At 33.9% G+C, this 18,177-nt stretch overlaps 1 long non-coding RNA gene across 2 annotated transcripts; it reads right to left on the reverse strand.

Moving 5' to 3' along the window:
• Positions 1-12,718: 12,718 nt before the first annotated feature.
• On the reverse strand, positions 12,719-16,287 carry LOC128550173 (uncharacterized). Of its 2 annotated transcripts, XR_008368159.1 has the most exons (5): positions 16,135-16,287; positions 15,377-15,446; positions 14,898-14,993; positions 14,358-14,425; positions 12,719-13,231 (listed from the first exon to the last, which is right to left on the reverse strand). It is a non-coding gene; the product is annotated as an uncharacterized LOC128550173 (long non-coding RNA). The 2 variants fall into 2 exon arrangements; XR_008368158.1 differs by lacking the exon at positions 16,135-16,287 and having other exon boundaries at positions 15,377-15,577.
• Between the last annotated feature and the right edge of the window lie 1,890 nt (positions 16,288-18,177).

An 18,177-nucleotide genomic window follows, 5' to 3' on the forward strand; every position in this document is an offset into this window, starting at 1 on the left:
TTGTTTGACGCTCAACATTAAGAAGATAGTGCTAGGACTGGTCAGCCCGGTGTCAGTATAATGTGACTGGGTGGGGTATCATGTCACTTGTCTACGGCGTGATATTCCAGTGAGGCAGCACTATAAAGTTGGGCATCGTGCAAATTTATCTTTTACATATTTTATTACAACTGTCTTTTTGTCCATGAAGTCTTTTTTAAAATATTATTTTTAAATCTGAATATTTCAAAGAAGAATTTAAATCGAAAGCTGTGGGTTATTTGGTAACTATAAATGTAAAGACATTCAAATATGTGAAATATCGGTCAAATCACGGCGAGTAGTCAAGATGACGGCAATATGTCCAGCCTCAGGGTACCTATAAAGAACATACCGTTATGCTACAAACGATAAAACTGAAGTTGAGCTTTGTTATAGTGCCTCAATGAAACGTCATGAAGTCACTTCTGCTTACGGCGCTTTGTGTACATATTTTACTGTAAGAAAGAGCACTGCAAAGAATTTCTATGTAAAATACAGTATGCAAGAAAAGTAATATGTTAGAATATAAAGCTTATACGTATACGATATGCAAGAAAAATATATGTCATGGTTTTACAAATCTGATACTAGTAGAAATATGCGTCCGTCGGGCACCTGAACATGGGAGGTAACACGGCAAGCCTAGTTACCGTCCAATACGCAAGTGCCCTCCTGATACATATTTCTGTCCAAGTTGTAAACGCATGACCGATATTATCAATCCAAGTATCGGGAGACATTTTACGGCATGTAAGATAATACTCTTCTGAGAATGAATTTTCTTTTTATCACTGGTGTGGTTGTTTCTGTGAGCTTCTTTAATTAAAAACAAGTGAATGAAGTATTGCCATGCAGTACAATGTCCCCTAGTAGAAGGCATCTAATTTTCTTTACTGCAGAATAACACAATGCATTGATATCTGTCAATGATGTATAAACAATATCGTACTATATATACACTGTTTTATATTAAACTTTGCATATATAGAAACCTATAGTTGTTAATTCTATATAATATAAGTTAAAATAAGTCCACACAAAATCCTTTACCAGCTAGAGATAGGTAAAAATAAATCTTAAAGTTGGATGTAACATGCATGTTGTACCACGGAAAAGTGCTAAGTAATTTATAGTAACGACAATGGAAGTTAATCCTAAAGATAAAATAAAATTTATATAATATAAGTCCAAACAAAACTCTTTACCAGGTAGAGATAGGTCAAAATACTCCTAAAATGACTGTAGCATGCATGTTGTACCACAGGAAAGTGGTCTTGATTTTTCCCTACGGCCAGAAATAAAAAGTTACAATATAAGCTATTTATAGTAACAAAAAAGGGAAGTAACTCTAAAAACAAGGATGTCCTATGGTGGTGAACATTTGTACCAAATAACATCAAAATTCCTCAATGCATGAAGAAACAATATATGTCCGTAAGACAGCCAGTGCTCGACTATTCTAATCGTTGTCACAGAAGGAGGAATATTAATTTAATGTTGAAATATCAATAGTGTTTCAACCAAAACTTTAACCAGAAGTTTTCCAAATGAAAGACTTTTCCAGAAGTCCAAAAGGGGACATAATTTGCCGAAAATACAAGCCAAAGCTATGGGACTTGATGCAATTAACTAGTTTTATAACCCCAAGGACATATGTGAAGTTTCAATTTAATATCTGCATTTGTTTTGCAGACGCAAAACTTTAACCAGAATTTTCCAAAAGGAGGCATAATTTGCCCAAATCACATGTCAGTGTTATGGAACTTGACCAAGTGAGGTTGATAATTGATCTAGAAAAAGGAACAATAAATTTCAAATCTATATGCCATTAAGTAATAGCTATATGTAGTTCTATGCAAAACTTTAATCAAAATTTTTTAAGTCCAAAAGAGGACATAATTTGGCCAAAATTAAAGTCATAGTTATTGGACTTGACCCAGTGAGGTTGGTAATTGACCTAGAAATTGAAAAAATAAGTTTCAAAGCTATATGCTTTTAAATGATAGCCATTTGTACTTGCACACAAAACTTGAACTAGGATTAGCTAAGTCCAAAAGGGGGCATAATTTAGAGATATTACAAGTCAGAGTTATAGGACTTCATGTTATCACCTAGATTCATAACCCCGAAGACATATGTGATGTTTCAATTCAATATCTGCATCGTTTTGAAGACAGAAACTTGCATGTAAAACTGTAATCAGAATGTTCTACGTCAAAAAGAGGGCATAATTTTCCCAAAATACTTGTCAGAGTTATGGGTCTTGACCCAGTGAGGTTGGTGATTGACCTAGAAAAAGAAAAAATAAGTTACAAAGCTATATGCTTTTAAATCATAGCCATTTGTACTTGCACACAAAACTTGAACTAGGATTAGCTAAGTCCAAAAGGGGGTATAATTTAGCGATATTGCATGTCAGATTTATAGGACTTCATGTTATGACCTAGTTTCATAACCCCGAAAACATACTTGAAGTTTTCATACAATATCTTCCGTCCATTTCAAAATACAGGTAAAATGCACGTAAAGGTCTTTTACAGCAAGATATACTTTCAAACTTCCTGTTCACGGAAACAAAGACATCTATTGTGTAATGCAAAAAAGAGAAGATTTCCACATAAATATAGAGCTTTTCTGTAGCCATAAAATAAGTAACAGACCTGGGATTCAGTAAACAAGAAGGCCATTATGACACTGGATCGCTTACCTTAGTAATATGAGCTACATATTTCAAAAGCCAAAATGATGCTAAAATATTAAGAAAGTAGGCCAGTAGGTCACATTTATGGTCACTGAAAATTTTAAGATCGGTGTGCAAAACTGTACATATCGTCCAAATTTCAAGGCTGTATCTTTAAAAACAAGAAAGTAGGTCAGTAGGTCATGGTCATAGTGAGGTGCCACTTATCACTTGGGATCATCAGGTAATTATGTTTAAACGGTCTAGGAAATATGATATGATAATTTTTGAAGTAGCTTTTCCTATATAACAAATGACCCCGGGACGGGACCTCTTTTAACCCCAGGGGCATAATTTGAACAATATTGATAGAAGACTCGAAGGCAATGTTACATACCAAATATCAAAGGCCTAGGTCTTGTGGTTTATGACAAGAAGATTTTTATTTTTTTCTAAATACGTAAAACTTGGAACCCCAAGGGTGGGGCCTCTTTTCATCCCAGGAGTACAATTTGAACAATTTTTATAGAGGACCATTAGATGATGTCACCTGCCAAATATCAAGGCTCCACGCACTACGGTTTTGGACAAGAATAATTCTAAATATTTTGTTTTCGGTCGCCATGGCAAACAGACTTCTGTGTGGAACTCAATTGTTTAACAATTCTGAAAGGGAGTTACCCAAGGATCATTCCTGTTAAGTTTGGTGTAAATCTGTCCAATGGTTTTCAAATTGAAGATTTGTTTTAAAAAAATGTTGACGGAAAGACGACGGACATTGAGCTGTCACCAAAGCTCACCATGAGCCATTGGCTCAGGTGATCTAAAAGCAAAGACCTGACAAATTTACATTTTAAGGCATGAAATGTTTTTATATTGATTGAGTTATATTCGGAAATTCTGACTGCCAAAAAGCCTGAAAACTAGACCAGTTCTGAAAAATCCCAGGCCTGTTTAGTAACACTATTGACAACAATAAGACATGAAAACAAGATGGTCATGATGACCTTGATCGCTCACCAGAGTAATATGAGCTACATATTTCAAATATCAAACTGATGCTTAAATATTAAGAAAGTAGGTCACATTAATGGTCACTGAAAGTCAGGTGTAAAGTCAGTGTGCAAAACTGTACATGTTATCCAAATTTCAAGGTTGTATATTACAAAACAAGGAAGTAGGTCAGTAGGTCAAGGTCACAGTCAGGTGACCCATAATCACTTGGGATCATCAGGTAATTATAACTAAACAGTCTAGGAAATATAATCTGATAATTTTTGAAGTATCTTTTCCTATATAACTCCTCTTTTCACTCCAGCGGTATAATTTGAACAATCTTCGACCTTAATTTTTCAATGTTGGAGTTAGAATTTTGTCTCATTAAATTTATTGTATTGAGACATCCTAGAAAAAAATGATATTTACAGTTTTATTTTGTGTGTTATAATTGTTTAACAATAGTTTGACGTTTCTTTTATCAAAATTAATGCTGTAATGAATTCTCTGCAAACGTTTTAGATAGTGGCCATCACATTGAAATTTGTCCCAACTTGAGCTTGAGGAAATTCCATAAATTATACAAAATTTACAAAAAACGGCATGGTAAAAGTTGTTTAAAATTTGCAACACAGTGCGAAACATGGTAAACTTGGTTAAGAATATACCAAGCAAATGCCATTTTTTAGATATTACTATTAGGGGTCCAATCCCTAAAAATCACATTTGACGGCAAAATAGATTGTGCAAATAAGAATTTAATGATCATAAGTGCCTTTCGGTAATGCGTTATAATTCACTTCTCAGCCAACTTGGGGGATAAAGCACGGGACTCCTCAGCCTAGCCCTGGAACCGGGCCTGACAAGGCTATCAATATGACTGCAAGGATTTCTGCCTCACCTTGCCTCAATGATGTCATGAGGCAAATGATATTCAGATATAATATTATTGTAATGATATTAATATACCTTTTTGAACTTTTATAACTTAATTTTTCATCAGTGTGATAGGCCTACTTTTTACCCCATTTTTGGGCTCCTCAAATTTTAACTGAGGCATCTGTCTCAGTTTGCGCTGCTTATTTATCTCGAAAGTTTTCGTAAAAATGTCTCTTATTCAGTTATTATCTGGCAAGTGACAAAACTGCTTGTTATCCATTTAAGTATCTTAACAGGACAAAACTGCTTGTTAGTGCCCACTACCGACATCCACATATCCACTTACGTTAACTAGGAAACATGATTTTTGTCAGTTAGTCAGTTATGATTGGCAATATCCCATAATCGTCCCCTATCATTACGGAATAAATGAAAATACATAACAATTATGCAAATTTATCATTCCAAATCCAAATCTATAGGCACAAACCTATAAGGGTGGTGGTGGTAGGGGATGAGGTGGATAATTATACACTCATTCATTCTGTCAAAGGGTGAGAAAAAATGTGAAGCCAGAACGAAACTCGAACCCGGGGCCTCGGAATACCGTTCCGATAATCTACGGACTGAGCTACCCGACCGCCTACACATTTATTTTCTCCCCGTTTCAATATTTAAGTTCTATACCGTGACATATTTCCCCACCTTTTTGAAATTCGTCCTCGACTTTCAGCGGGTACTTTATAAATCAAGCAATTACAGGCGTCGGAGACTAACCATTGTAATGCCGTCAAGGCCCCATGTTCGGTGCCATATGTCACAGGATGAGAAAAATGTGTAGCCAGACTGGGACTCGAACCCAGGGCCTCAGAATACCGTTACAATGCTGTACCGGTTGAGCTACGCTGGCGCCTATACATTTTCTCCCCGTTTCAATATTCAAGTTCTATACCGTAACAATTCTGTATAGTTTGGTACGAATATTAACTGGATATAAAGAAAACTTTCCCAATAACCACTTATTTTTGTGAATATGTGGATGATGGCAGAAGTGGGCACTAACAGACAGTTTTGTCCTGTTAAGATAGTTATCTGGAATTGCCACTTGCCAGATAATAACTGGATATGTGACATTTTTAGAGAAAACTGTCTACATAAATAAGTGGATATATGGTTGGCAGAAATATGCCATCATAGAAAACATCAACTTCTGTGGCCTCGTTTTCAAAAATGCATCATGTGAAGAATACACAAATTTTCCATGCTCAATATAATAAATGCATCATGTGATCAAATCCAGCCATTGAAACATGTTCTTTGTCCAAAATTGCATCAAAGCATGTGTCAGCCGCCGAAACACAGTTCTTTGGACGCAAAATATTTAGTCCGTTAACATGACCGACCGAGGAAACCTAAATCTCTTACCGACCCCTAAATCGCAGGCAACAAGTACTCATCCTCTGTTTTTGTTTATGCATAAAACAAAACAAAAAAGAAATAAAATAAAATAAAACAACATTACCTTAAATAGAGTACCATTGGCACGGTGCCAGACAAGTCCTTCCACTTGACCCCCATTTTGAAACTACTTTTTAATGGCCTTCGTCTGGATCTCTGGTGGAGTTATGATCCTAAGTGACCAGTGTATTACCAAGAAATGGATGGGGAACTTCTTACTACCGATCCCTGTGAAATAAAACAATTGACTGTCCTAAAGACTTGATTTGTAACATGTCTTTACGAGAAAAAAGACTTTAGCTAAACTATACAGGATCATAACTTTAACATTCCTGGTCTCGTATATTTTTTTTCTGAATCCGGGTATAGAAAATGTTCAGAACATCTGTTTGCCTATGTTGATCATTTTAGAATTTGAAAGAGAACAACAAACATTAATGGAAGTAATTATTAGCTAATGTTATATATTTGATATAATTAGTTGTTTTTGACTTTTTTTTTCAATCTTAGTGTTAACAGAAGTGTTGCCTGTACAATAAACTGTTGCCCTGTATGTACAACTGCTGCCCTTTATGATGAACATGATGAACCATTTAATGCTCAGCTTAGATGTGCAAACATTTTCCCATCTCTAACTCTAACAAACTTTTAACTTTTAGCCTGCTGTCTGCCTTTGCGACCAGTGCGAGTAAATATCAGCCATCACCTCCGTGCATTTTGATCATTGTCTGCACTGTTTCCGTCAGTAAATTTTATGTGAACAGCCCTTTGAATATTAAGTGGCACTGCCCAAATCGAATGATGGACCAGTCGGTTTTAGAAATTTATCAGGCTAAAGGTTAATTGTCCACAATTACATAAAGAATTTAGAAGCATTTTCTGTATCATCAGAAGTTCATTTCAGTTTATGGTTTTCAGTTCAACTAAATCAGCATTTCTGGGTGTTTCCAGAACATTACTAGGTAATAACACAACTACTTTAAGATTGTTTTTGCATAAAAAGGCTTGCAAGTGATCATTCCTTTAAAGTTGCATTCAAATCCAGTCAAAAGTACAAAAGAAGTTGTCAAGACACATTTTATTAAAAAATGACCTTTAAGGGGGAGTATCTCTCCAAACAAGTGTGATGTGCACAAGTACGATTTATACCACTAACTATTATAGAGTCATTTTATGACGTTTTAGTCCCATCAACAGAACATGACAAGTAGTCCAGATGAATTTCATTTAAAACAAAAACAAAACAATAACCTTTAATGTTTCATGAAAACTAATTAGAGCTGAATGTACCAATCACTTCTATGAAGTTTCATTGAAGTCCAGCCAGGAGTTTTTGAAAACAACCCCTTATAATCTGAATGAGAATAACCAACAAAGGGACAGACGGCAAATGCAAAAACAATGTGCCTCCCATGAAATAGGGAGATAAATTATATTCTACCATATGGATTTTCATTTATATTGGTCCCAATAAGTTCTGCTGTGTGTCCCTATAGTTCTGACATATGTAAACATATGTAAACAATCTATACACAGTTCATCACTATCATCTATCTCCCTGGAAAAATGAAAAATTTAATACTGAAAAAAGCTAATCAAGACGTCACAAATGTTAAAGAAACTTTAAAACAAATATGATTCACAAGGGAATGAGTGTATAAATGTAAATAAATATCTTTCTGTATATGATCAACTTCACAAAAATAAAGGATAGGAACAAATACTAAAATTGAAATGCGAATACTTCATATTAATTATCTGAATAATTTGAATATAAATGCAGTAGTTTTGCTGTCCGTAAACTAGTGTGCAAAACTGTATATAGTTGGACTATTACAGTTTACATTGCTTATGTGTCAGTCACACTACACCGTAAAGCGTTAATGGACGCCAAACGTATAGAAAAATTGCGGCAGAAAGTTATCTGATGACGAAAGGCATCCCCCGCTGCTGCCCGGTGCTCTCGCGATCGGTGTATGGGGTGCATAAAACGCACAATGACCCGCAAGATTAACGCATATATAAAGGACGAACAACGTTCAGTTAACGGATATCACCGTACCAGTAACGGACTTGTACCGCGTAAAACGTAAGCGCAACGTATGAGAAACTGACAAAACGTTCTTGTCAGTTATCGTCCGTTGAACATACGTTACATCCGTTGCATGTCCGGTAGTAGTCCGGCCATGAATCTGGTCCACCGGACAAGAACGGATGCGAAACGGACAAATACAGAATAGGGAACGCACGAGTAATGAACAAAACGCATATCAGCGCATTGCTACCGTACATCTAACGGATAATTTTATCCGGTGGTGTACGTTATAAAAATTTTGAACATGCTCAAAATCTCTCACTGCTTTGAACAAACAACGCGGGACAAGGAACGCAGGTGCCGCATGAGGAACGGAAAAGAAACGCATGCGGACGGACACGAACGGATTGAAAATTCTGTTATACGCTGGACGTCCGTTTAGGCTATACGGTGTAGTGTGACTGAGACTTTGAGAACATCACCACCGAACAAAGTTGTCCGTTAGATTTATGGTAGCAATGCGCTGATATGCGTTTTGTTCGTTACTCATGCGTTTCCTATTCTATACTTGACCGGTTCGCATCCGTTCTTGTCCGTTTCGCATCCGTTCTTGTCCGGTGGACCTGATTCACAGCCGGACTACTGCCGGACATGCAACGGATGTAACGTATGTTCAACGGACGATAACTGACAACGTTTTGTCAGTTTCTTATGCGTTGCGCTTACGTTTTACGCAGTACAAATCCGTTACTAGTACGGTGATATCCGTTTATTGATAGTTGTTCTTGCGGTCATTGTGCGTTTTATGTGCCCCATACACCGATCGCGAGAGCACCGAGCAGCAGCGGGAGATTTCATCACCGGATAACTTTCTGCCACAGAAATATACACTATAATACAAATTATCATGAAAAAAGCATTACCATACCGCTGGTATTCCTTTATGACCAAAATTGATTAAACAAATATATCTATTGTTTTCGAAATGGGGTCCGTTTGCATTCATTAGGAGTAAGGCATAAAGTAAAGAATTTATGGTTGTAATGTTAGAGATTCAAGAAATACAATTCACTGAGTGGGATTTTAAGTTTTCTTAGTTTTTAATTGATTGTTCTTCTTCACAGAATTCTTGTTTTATGACACATTTTAGTTTATTTGAAGTTTCTGTTGTTTCGGGTAGTCTAAATACCGATTTTTGTTAACGATTTATTTTAATTTTTATGTTTCTCGAGAAACAAATTGTGTTGATAAAACATTTGCAATTTGTAATGAAAAGCTTTTCACAGTTTTTTGTTGTGTTTTTTATTTTTTTGAGCGGCAATTTTACAAGTGCTACCAGGTTAAAATTTTTGAATATTATGGAAAATAAGATTTAACCCTTTTATTTTAGAACAGCAAATTTGATGTGTTTTTTACGTGTTGAAGGTTGTTATATATTAGGGCACTGTCAAACGTCAAATAATTATCAGTTTTCAACAAGAGTAGTTGTTTGTTTATCCCAGAATCTCTGTTATTATATACTGAAAAATGTTTTGATAGTTATCTGTGTCATTCGTAGATTTTTGTACATCTTGTACATACTGTACATTCATATAATCATAAGTGCTATAAATGTTATATGTACTACAACATTTTTGAAAGCTATGATTATTAAAATAGATGTGCATCATTTTGATGCTGCGAGTATAATGTGTTTTGTATTTTGCTTTATTCCAGTTTGATAGATTGGGCTGTAAATGGCCGGGTATCTTATTTCTGAGCTGTGATTGGTCGGGTATCTTATCTCTGAGCTGTGATTGGTCGGATATCTTATCTCAGAGCTTTGATTGGTTGGTTATATCTTATCTCTGAGTTGCGATTTGTTCATGGTCTGATCTGTGAGCTGATATTGGTCCAGTCTATGACCTCAAGGAGCAGTGAGTGTTTCATACTCTGTCCCCGTGGTCACAAAACATTTTCAGTCTCGGTGAGTTTGATAATGGAACTTTTTTTGTCATTTATATCTAAATAGCATGTTTAAAACTAAATTTTAAGTTAAATACTATCTTCAAGTGGCTGTTCAGTACTGATAATCAGTCTCAGTTGGAAGTTAACCTTTAAGTTTTAATGAAATTGATATTAAAATTTCAAACTCAAACTCAGCTGAGACCGAAAATGCTTTATGAACACGGGACCTGATCTCTGTGAGTGGTGAATGGTTTATAAACGTTCAGCAGATTTTCAAATAACTGCACATGTATGACCCCCGTCATATGATATGACGAGACAGACACTAGGTGAGCATCGAAAGTCGAATATCTTTTTTTACTTACCGCTCCTTATCTTCTATTCTGCTGTAAGAATTTTTCTATTGCCTCATCGAGACGAAAACCCATCTTCCAAGGCAAAGGACATTCGTTGAATTAATACTTAGTATGTCAAATAGCTGATTTCGTTTTTTGCTCTATGCTTTGTAAGTCGCTAGAAGATTGTCAATAAGCTGGCATCAGTTTTTACCCCCTTAAACCATTTTGAAGGTCTAAAGTCAAGGAAACACTTCGAGACCAAAAAACTTTGTTTCGTCTTGCTCCTTTTCATCTGAACCGCTGTAAAGATTGTCGTAAAACTGATAACACTTCTTTAATTCATTACGCAACATACACACTTCAAGACCCACGGCAAGGTCCAACACGTTTCCTGTATCAGTGCAGCTTCTAAAGGTATTATAATCAGCTTTGCATTTTAGAGACGTAATCTCTTGTTGACTTCTGTAAGCATAATACTTGGTTGAAATCTAATTTGCAGTAAAGACAAACCATATCAATGGAGTATTGAAATAAAGGCTGTAAGAAAATCCCTTGAAAGCATAGAATGCTAACAAGAAAAATAATGGCCATCTTGGTTTGACTAAATTAAAAAAGCATGGACTCCATGCTCCAAGGGATCCAAAATATAACAACACTGAATCCAACTATGGGTGAAATTTCTACAATTGAAGACAACTCTTGTGTTAAGTTTGAAGTTGCGAAAATTTCTAAGAAGATAATGATTTTCGTGTGATTTCGTACCTTTAAAGGGGTTCATGCTTAAAATATGCTAAACAAGACTGACAGGATCATAGTAATAAACAGATTTGGTATAAGTCTACCAATATTATCTTCAAGAAAGGTTTTGAACGAACTCCACATCTAGTTACTCTCTTAAAGTGTACTTAATGTTGGTTCCTTGTTTAAACAACATGATCTCCACTGTAATTACTGTCCCAAAGACCGAACACTGTAAACATAATCTACGTAGATTTGTAATCTTCTATCAACTCTATAACTCCTCTTCTAGAACTGAAACAGTATATGGGCGGCTGCCTTTTAACACTGTTGCGTCCGTACTACTGCGAAATCAAAGCTTTCAGAAACCTGATGGGGCGGAGCAATTGTTTTGCTATAGTTATGCAGGTGAAACGTAGACATTGTAACTAAAAAATTAAAACCGGAATTTTTAACATTTAGACTCCAAATATATATTGCTAAGTGCATCAGATAATATATATACAATATTAAAATGCTGTGTGTTATTTTTTAAAAGAGATATTTACTCCAAAAAATTCAGTCCCCATAGCATTTTTGGAAATAGGATAGACAACTCCTGAATGACTATCTCATCAAATTTGCTGATATAAAAATAAACTTAGGTATTTTCCCGGGATACCCTCATTAAAGTCTGTTTCTTCATTTCATTCAGACATTGAATGTAAACAAATACAGGAACAACTTAACAGTTCAAGGACATCAAACAACCTTTCTTTATTTTCCTTCAGGACAGGTACACATATTAGGTCATACTTGTAGTTAATAAACCAAAATGTAAAACAATTAATTAGCTCATCAAAGAAATGAAGACTATTAACTTCACAATATTTTATTACCTCCCTTCATTATATTTATCATCTACATTCTACATATTTTTATGGAATTACCTCCCTTTATCTCAAATAAGCTTTCTTATATTGCAATTTAATCAGTCAGTATTTTTACCTTAATTTTCAGACAAATAAATTTATATTTTTTTAATCCATGGTTAGATGAAAAGCATAAATTATATTAAAGAATACCATATAAGCATTTATCACACATGAATGCAAGGTATACACAACAAATAATTTTGAGCCTTGTTGCCAATGACAATGTTGAAAAATATTAAAGCTCAGATTGCATAACAGTGAGATAAAATCTTTTTAAGTTAAGTTAACTTAATAATTCCCAAATTAACTTATGACTACAAAAATTTAAAGTATGTTGTTATTCCCATTTCAGTCCAACATATCTAAAGAAGTAAATACTACAAAGACTGTATATCAAATTCTTGAAAATAAAATTCCACCTACATATTTTTTTCTTATTTCTTTTATCTTGATTATGTAGTGTACTTATCTGGAATGATGAGATATTTTAAAATGTATATTTCTTTATTCTCCTGGATGGAAATAAATAAATCATACAAAAAAACAACCATTTATACCAACCAAATTGTAAAATACTTAAGTTTCTTTGATGTTAGTAATTATATGTTGAGACATGAAAACAACATAAAATATCAACATAAAATATAACTGGAAAATTGTGGAACATCATTTCTAGATTAGATTAGACTGTATTATACAAATATGTGATAAATCTGGTTAAATAGAATATTAGTTAACTTATGGTAAAATGTTGAACTGCTTTAACATTAATCTACAAGTGATGAATGAGTTCATCTTACCATAACTTTGACATTTAATGTTTTATTAAGAAAACTATAACATACAAGAAATGACACACAGACAGTATAAGTTGCTGATTGGGTCATTCTCCACCACAAATACTATGAAACTTAAAAAGCCCAATTAAATGTTTTTCTTTAAATTAGATTGATCACATTTTAACATTTCTATGAATGCAATTGTTAAATGCTTGCTTCTTACATGCATTGCAATAATGGAAATAAAAAATGATTTAACATATAATGTATACAGTCTTGTCATGAACACATTCTGTACAGATGATAATACATAGAAAGTCAATATATTTATTATATGGGTCCATCTCAGTTTACAGCTGGTGCATGGCTGTCTCGCACTTGAATATACATCATGCAGCACAGTTGGGGTAAAGTCCATTTCACATGACAACACACTTGTAGCACTTCTGGAAATACAAATGTAAAACTTTATTACATAAAGAGAATAAATCATGATAGTTTTTAAAACAATTATAACATCATTTTAGACATTTGCAGATATTCTAATCTTAGAAATATATTATCAAGCAGCAAGTCAGGTAACTCTACAAATTGACATTTTGTCTAATTTCTACTTGTCTAAGGAATTACCTGTTTTAAGCAGCAAGATTGTGTTGCTACTTGGCTTGCTGCTTTATTTAAATTTTACATATACTTAGATTCACTAAATGACAAGTTATATAATAGAACTGTCTGAAAAGATTGCATATTTTATAACATTCAATGTACATATTCAATAAAATGGTGAAAACAATAAACAGATAAATCTGATGATGTTCACCTATGATCTCACGTAAAAGCTCCAACAACAACCTACAACCTCTGATTAGTATATGATGTAATAATGATAAACTACCTAAATTGTTTTTATATAGCATGCAAAAACAATGAACTTGAGAACTGCCAAAACTTCACCTTATGAGTAACAGATGTTCACTTTTCCCCTTGTTGAAAGTGTTGTTTTTCTTAAAGCATTTGAAAATAATAGATATTATAAGTACAGTGCAACCTTTGTAGACCAACACCCTGTGGGATATACAAATATTTTAGTTATGTTGAGATTGTTGTTCTGGAGAAGTAAATTTGATAGTTATATTTCAGCTTAGGGAAATTCTCATGATGTTGTTATAGAGAGGGTTTTGCTTCAGAGTGAGCTACTCTGGAGAGGTTGTACTGTGAAAATTGCTTCAAACTTCATCTCCTTCAACTGAGCTAAATGAAGAAAAATAACAAAAGATTTTCCAAATTTAGAATTTCCTTGTTTACAATTTGACATTTAATGTTAGGCAACTATGCAGACATATTTTTATGTGACACAATGCCGCCTTTAACTATTTTATTCCAATGACTAAGTTGTCAGTCTTGACAAAATCATGTGAAAAAAGGTTACAGTAAAAAAAATTAATCCTAATCATTTCATATATATTGCAAAATCAGCTTTACAGAACTCATAAATGGCAAAAAAAAAAAAAATTTAAATGTTGCCTTTGTGATGTGCAGCACTCGCCATGTCCTTTTATCACAATAGTTTACCTTATCTATATCTGTTACTTTTATCATAACTTTTATGTCCCTTCTGCACTAACCATTGTCTTCAAGTTCTGAAATATTGTAAAACATTAATTCACACACATTCTAGGAAATCAACATAAAATCAGTGTCAAAGCATTTGAATATAATTGTTTTAATTATCTTAATACAAAGATACAAATGTACTTCATGTTTTTGCTGACTGATACAATATACTGATATTTGTATTTCAATATTTATTATCAAAGTACATGTTCATTCTATTTTTAAAATGTAGACATTACAAAGCTATCACACATTTATTACTAAACCATATCTATTATCATTATTTTTAATGGAGATATGTACTTAGTAAATTGAGGGATACACAAAGCTACAGGAAAGAAATGTTTATGCCAGGCTGACCTAAAGTCCAGAAGGTTCACATCTTGTCAGGAATGCCAGTCTTATAGCTGTCTTGTACAATTATTTCAGAAGCAAGCATGTAGTCATACAGCATATAAATGCTTTGAGACCTTTGTTTAACATACAAAAGCATAATACCTCCTGCATTTTTTCATAATGGAAACATCTTCTTGGACTGCCACAGGGTAAGACAGGTCAAACAACTGTACATACTCAAACTTTTCCCTACCAAAACTGAAAATGAAAATTATACAACATTTTTTTCCCTTTATTTTTGTACAAAAGATGACCCGCACATTTAATAAGACTTTTTTCATTTATTAATCTAAATATATTAAAATTAATAAAATATCTCCTAACTCATTTTATGATTAAAATTATAATCATTAATAAACTATATCAAACATGAACCTGAAGTGTTCTAATTTATAAAGCTGCAATTAATATTGAAAAAAAAATGCAACTATTGTATACAATGTATATTAAAAAGGTATCATGAACCTGATTATAAAACAGTCCCAGTTCAAATGTAATAACACATGACTGTCAGAAAATCAAGGTATGTTGTACTTATATCATGAATGCCATCAATAAACTTCATATATAACAAACTATACCACTATGTCAGCCTCTTTCTTGTTATTTCTACAGCTTCCAAAGACAGACTGCAACTACATGTATCAGACACTGTAAGTAAAATATACAAATAATCATTACACAAGAGAATTTTTCATGTTAAATAAAGGGAGTTAATTAAATGCAATCTGAGAATTATTGCTAAACATAAAGGGAAGTAATTATCAATAAATTGAATTAAGAAAAATGCATATATAAGGGAGGTAATTTAGAACAAAAAACTTCAAATGTCAGTATAATGATAGCTGACATTGACAATGACATAAATCAAGTATGAACAACATAAGAAACAGCAAGCACTTGAAAAATGCATTATATTTCCTTGCAATATCAAGAATATTTGGCTGTATGTAAGGGTTCTTTACATGCTGTTATACTGAAAAAAAAACTTTAGTCTAAATATAGCTTAGATCTATTTATATCTTCAAAAAAAGGAAGTCCCAAATTTCCACAGCTATTCACAGGCTGAAAATGTTAGGTACTAATATCAGCAAAGAGGTTGATATCTATACTTTTTAATAACTATCGTCAAAGGTAGGGAAAAACTTACTGGAAAGGCATACACTTCTGATCTAGTCATTTCAATACATTTTCAGCTCATTTGCATATAAGAAGAAATTTACAGAATTCCCCCTGTTTCTCTTCATTTTCAAAAAAATCTGAAAGATGGATATAAACCAAAACATTCTCCTATGTGTCAGCTATCAGATATATATTTCAACAAAAACTGTCAACTTACCTTGTTTTTAGAAGAAGACAAACTTCCAGCAACTTTCGCTTCCCCGCAAAACTGTACCGGTGCACACATGAAAAAATCTCAACTGTGATTTTCAAAATAATACAGTCAGACCACAATTATTTCCCTTGAAAATAAAATGCTCTAGGTAAATGCCTACATGATTCATCTGGGGCCTTCCTCCACCATCAAAGCCGGGAAGTCGCCATGATTATGACCAAAAATTGTGTCGGTGCGACGTTAAACCCAACCAACCAAATAAATAAATAAACATAATTAAATAATAGATTTTGCATTCATTTCGTTTTTTTTTAAGTTTCTAGCCTTCACATCGCAAACAAAATGTTCTTTTAATAACATACCAATTTTTCATGAATATATGAATGGACGATGATTTTTCTATCATTCTGTTCATTTTGTGACACATCCCACTTTCTAAAACGTTTTAGAAAAAAATATACTCACTGAGAAAAAAATTTATTAATACTGATCGAAAGCGTTAATTTAAACACAAATGTATTAACAAAAAAAGACACAACAACAACAACAAAAAAAAAAACGAATTGTTCTTCGTAGTAACCGTTATAAATCATCATTATTCTTTGTATTGTGTGTCATCCGTACGTGTTTATGAATTAAACGCTTATAAATTTTGTAAAATGCAAATGAATTCTTATGATCGCATAATTTGAATTTATTGAAATATTTCGAAGTGTCTTGAACAGCATGTATACTTTCAAAATACAGTCATACATAATTAGTTGCGGCTACATATTCAGTTGTTCGTTGAAACAATTAACACCTTTGAGATATACGTATGTTCTGTTTATTATAAATGACCCCTTAGTGTGACATGTAGATATTTGACTTTCGGTAATAATTTTTGGATGTTGTTGCTTATGTTATGCAACACCATACTTTTCTATTAAATCATGCTCAATTATGTATTTTCAATAAGGATATGTTTGACGGACCCCGGCCACAGCTGACATACCAACCACCTCATTAGCAATCATCTGTTGTTGTGAGAATCAGTTGTTTAAAATAAAATAGAAGTTATGATTGTGACTGTGCTGATATATGCTTGAAAGTCGTGAATCAAAAGTATATGTGTACTAAATGTTTTAATCGCAAGTGCTTTTCTTCGGCGTTTCGAATCCCAAAATATTGTGCTTTGTTAATACCAAGACTCTAAAACTGTTCTTCTGATGCTAGATTTTAATAATATCATTTGCAGAATATGGTACAATGTTTTTAAAAGTTATTTTTATTTGTTTACGCTGTTTGAAAAGACCCTGGTCTCCTTACAATAATCTGTATAACTTATTAGTCTCCTACTGGTTGAAAACCAGTTTCCGGGACTATAGGAATGCGCTTTTCCGTCATTCCGTCATTCTGTCATTCCGTCATTCTGTCCGTCCGCAATTTCGTGTCCGGTCCATAACTCTTTTATGCATGAAGGGATTTTAATATTACTTGGCACAAATGTTCCCCATGATGAGACGACGTGGCATGCGCAAAACTAGGACCCCTAGCTTAAAGGTCAAGGTCACAATTGGAGGTCAAAGGTCAAAAGGGTTTTTTCCTGTCCGGTCTATAACTCTCCCATCCATGAAGGGATTTTAATATCACTTGGGACAATTGTACCTCATAATAAGATGATGTGTCTTGCATAACTTTGAGACCCCTAGCTCAAAGGTCAAGGTCACACTTAGCAGTCAAATGTTAACATGGCATGAACAGGGTCTGTTTCGTGTCCGGTCCATAACTCTTTCATCCATGAAGAGATTTTAATATTACTTGGCACAAATGTTCCCCATGATAAGATGATGTGTCACGCGCAAAACCCGCACCCCTAGCTCAAAGATCAAGGTCTTCATTTGAGGTCAAAGGTCAACAGGGCTTTTTTTCCTGTCCGGTCCATAACTCTCCCATCTATGAAGGGATTTTAATATCAATTGGCAGAATTGTACCTCATAATATAACGATGTGTCGTGCACAACTTTCAGACCCCTAGCTCAAAGGTCAAGGTCACACTTAGCAGTC

Source organism: Mercenaria mercenaria, chromosome 17 (assembly GCF_021730395.1).
Source record: "Mercenaria mercenaria strain notata chromosome 17, MADL_Memer_1, whole genome shotgun sequence".
NCBI lineage: Eukaryota > Metazoa > Mollusca > Bivalvia > Venerida > Veneridae > Mercenaria > Mercenaria mercenaria.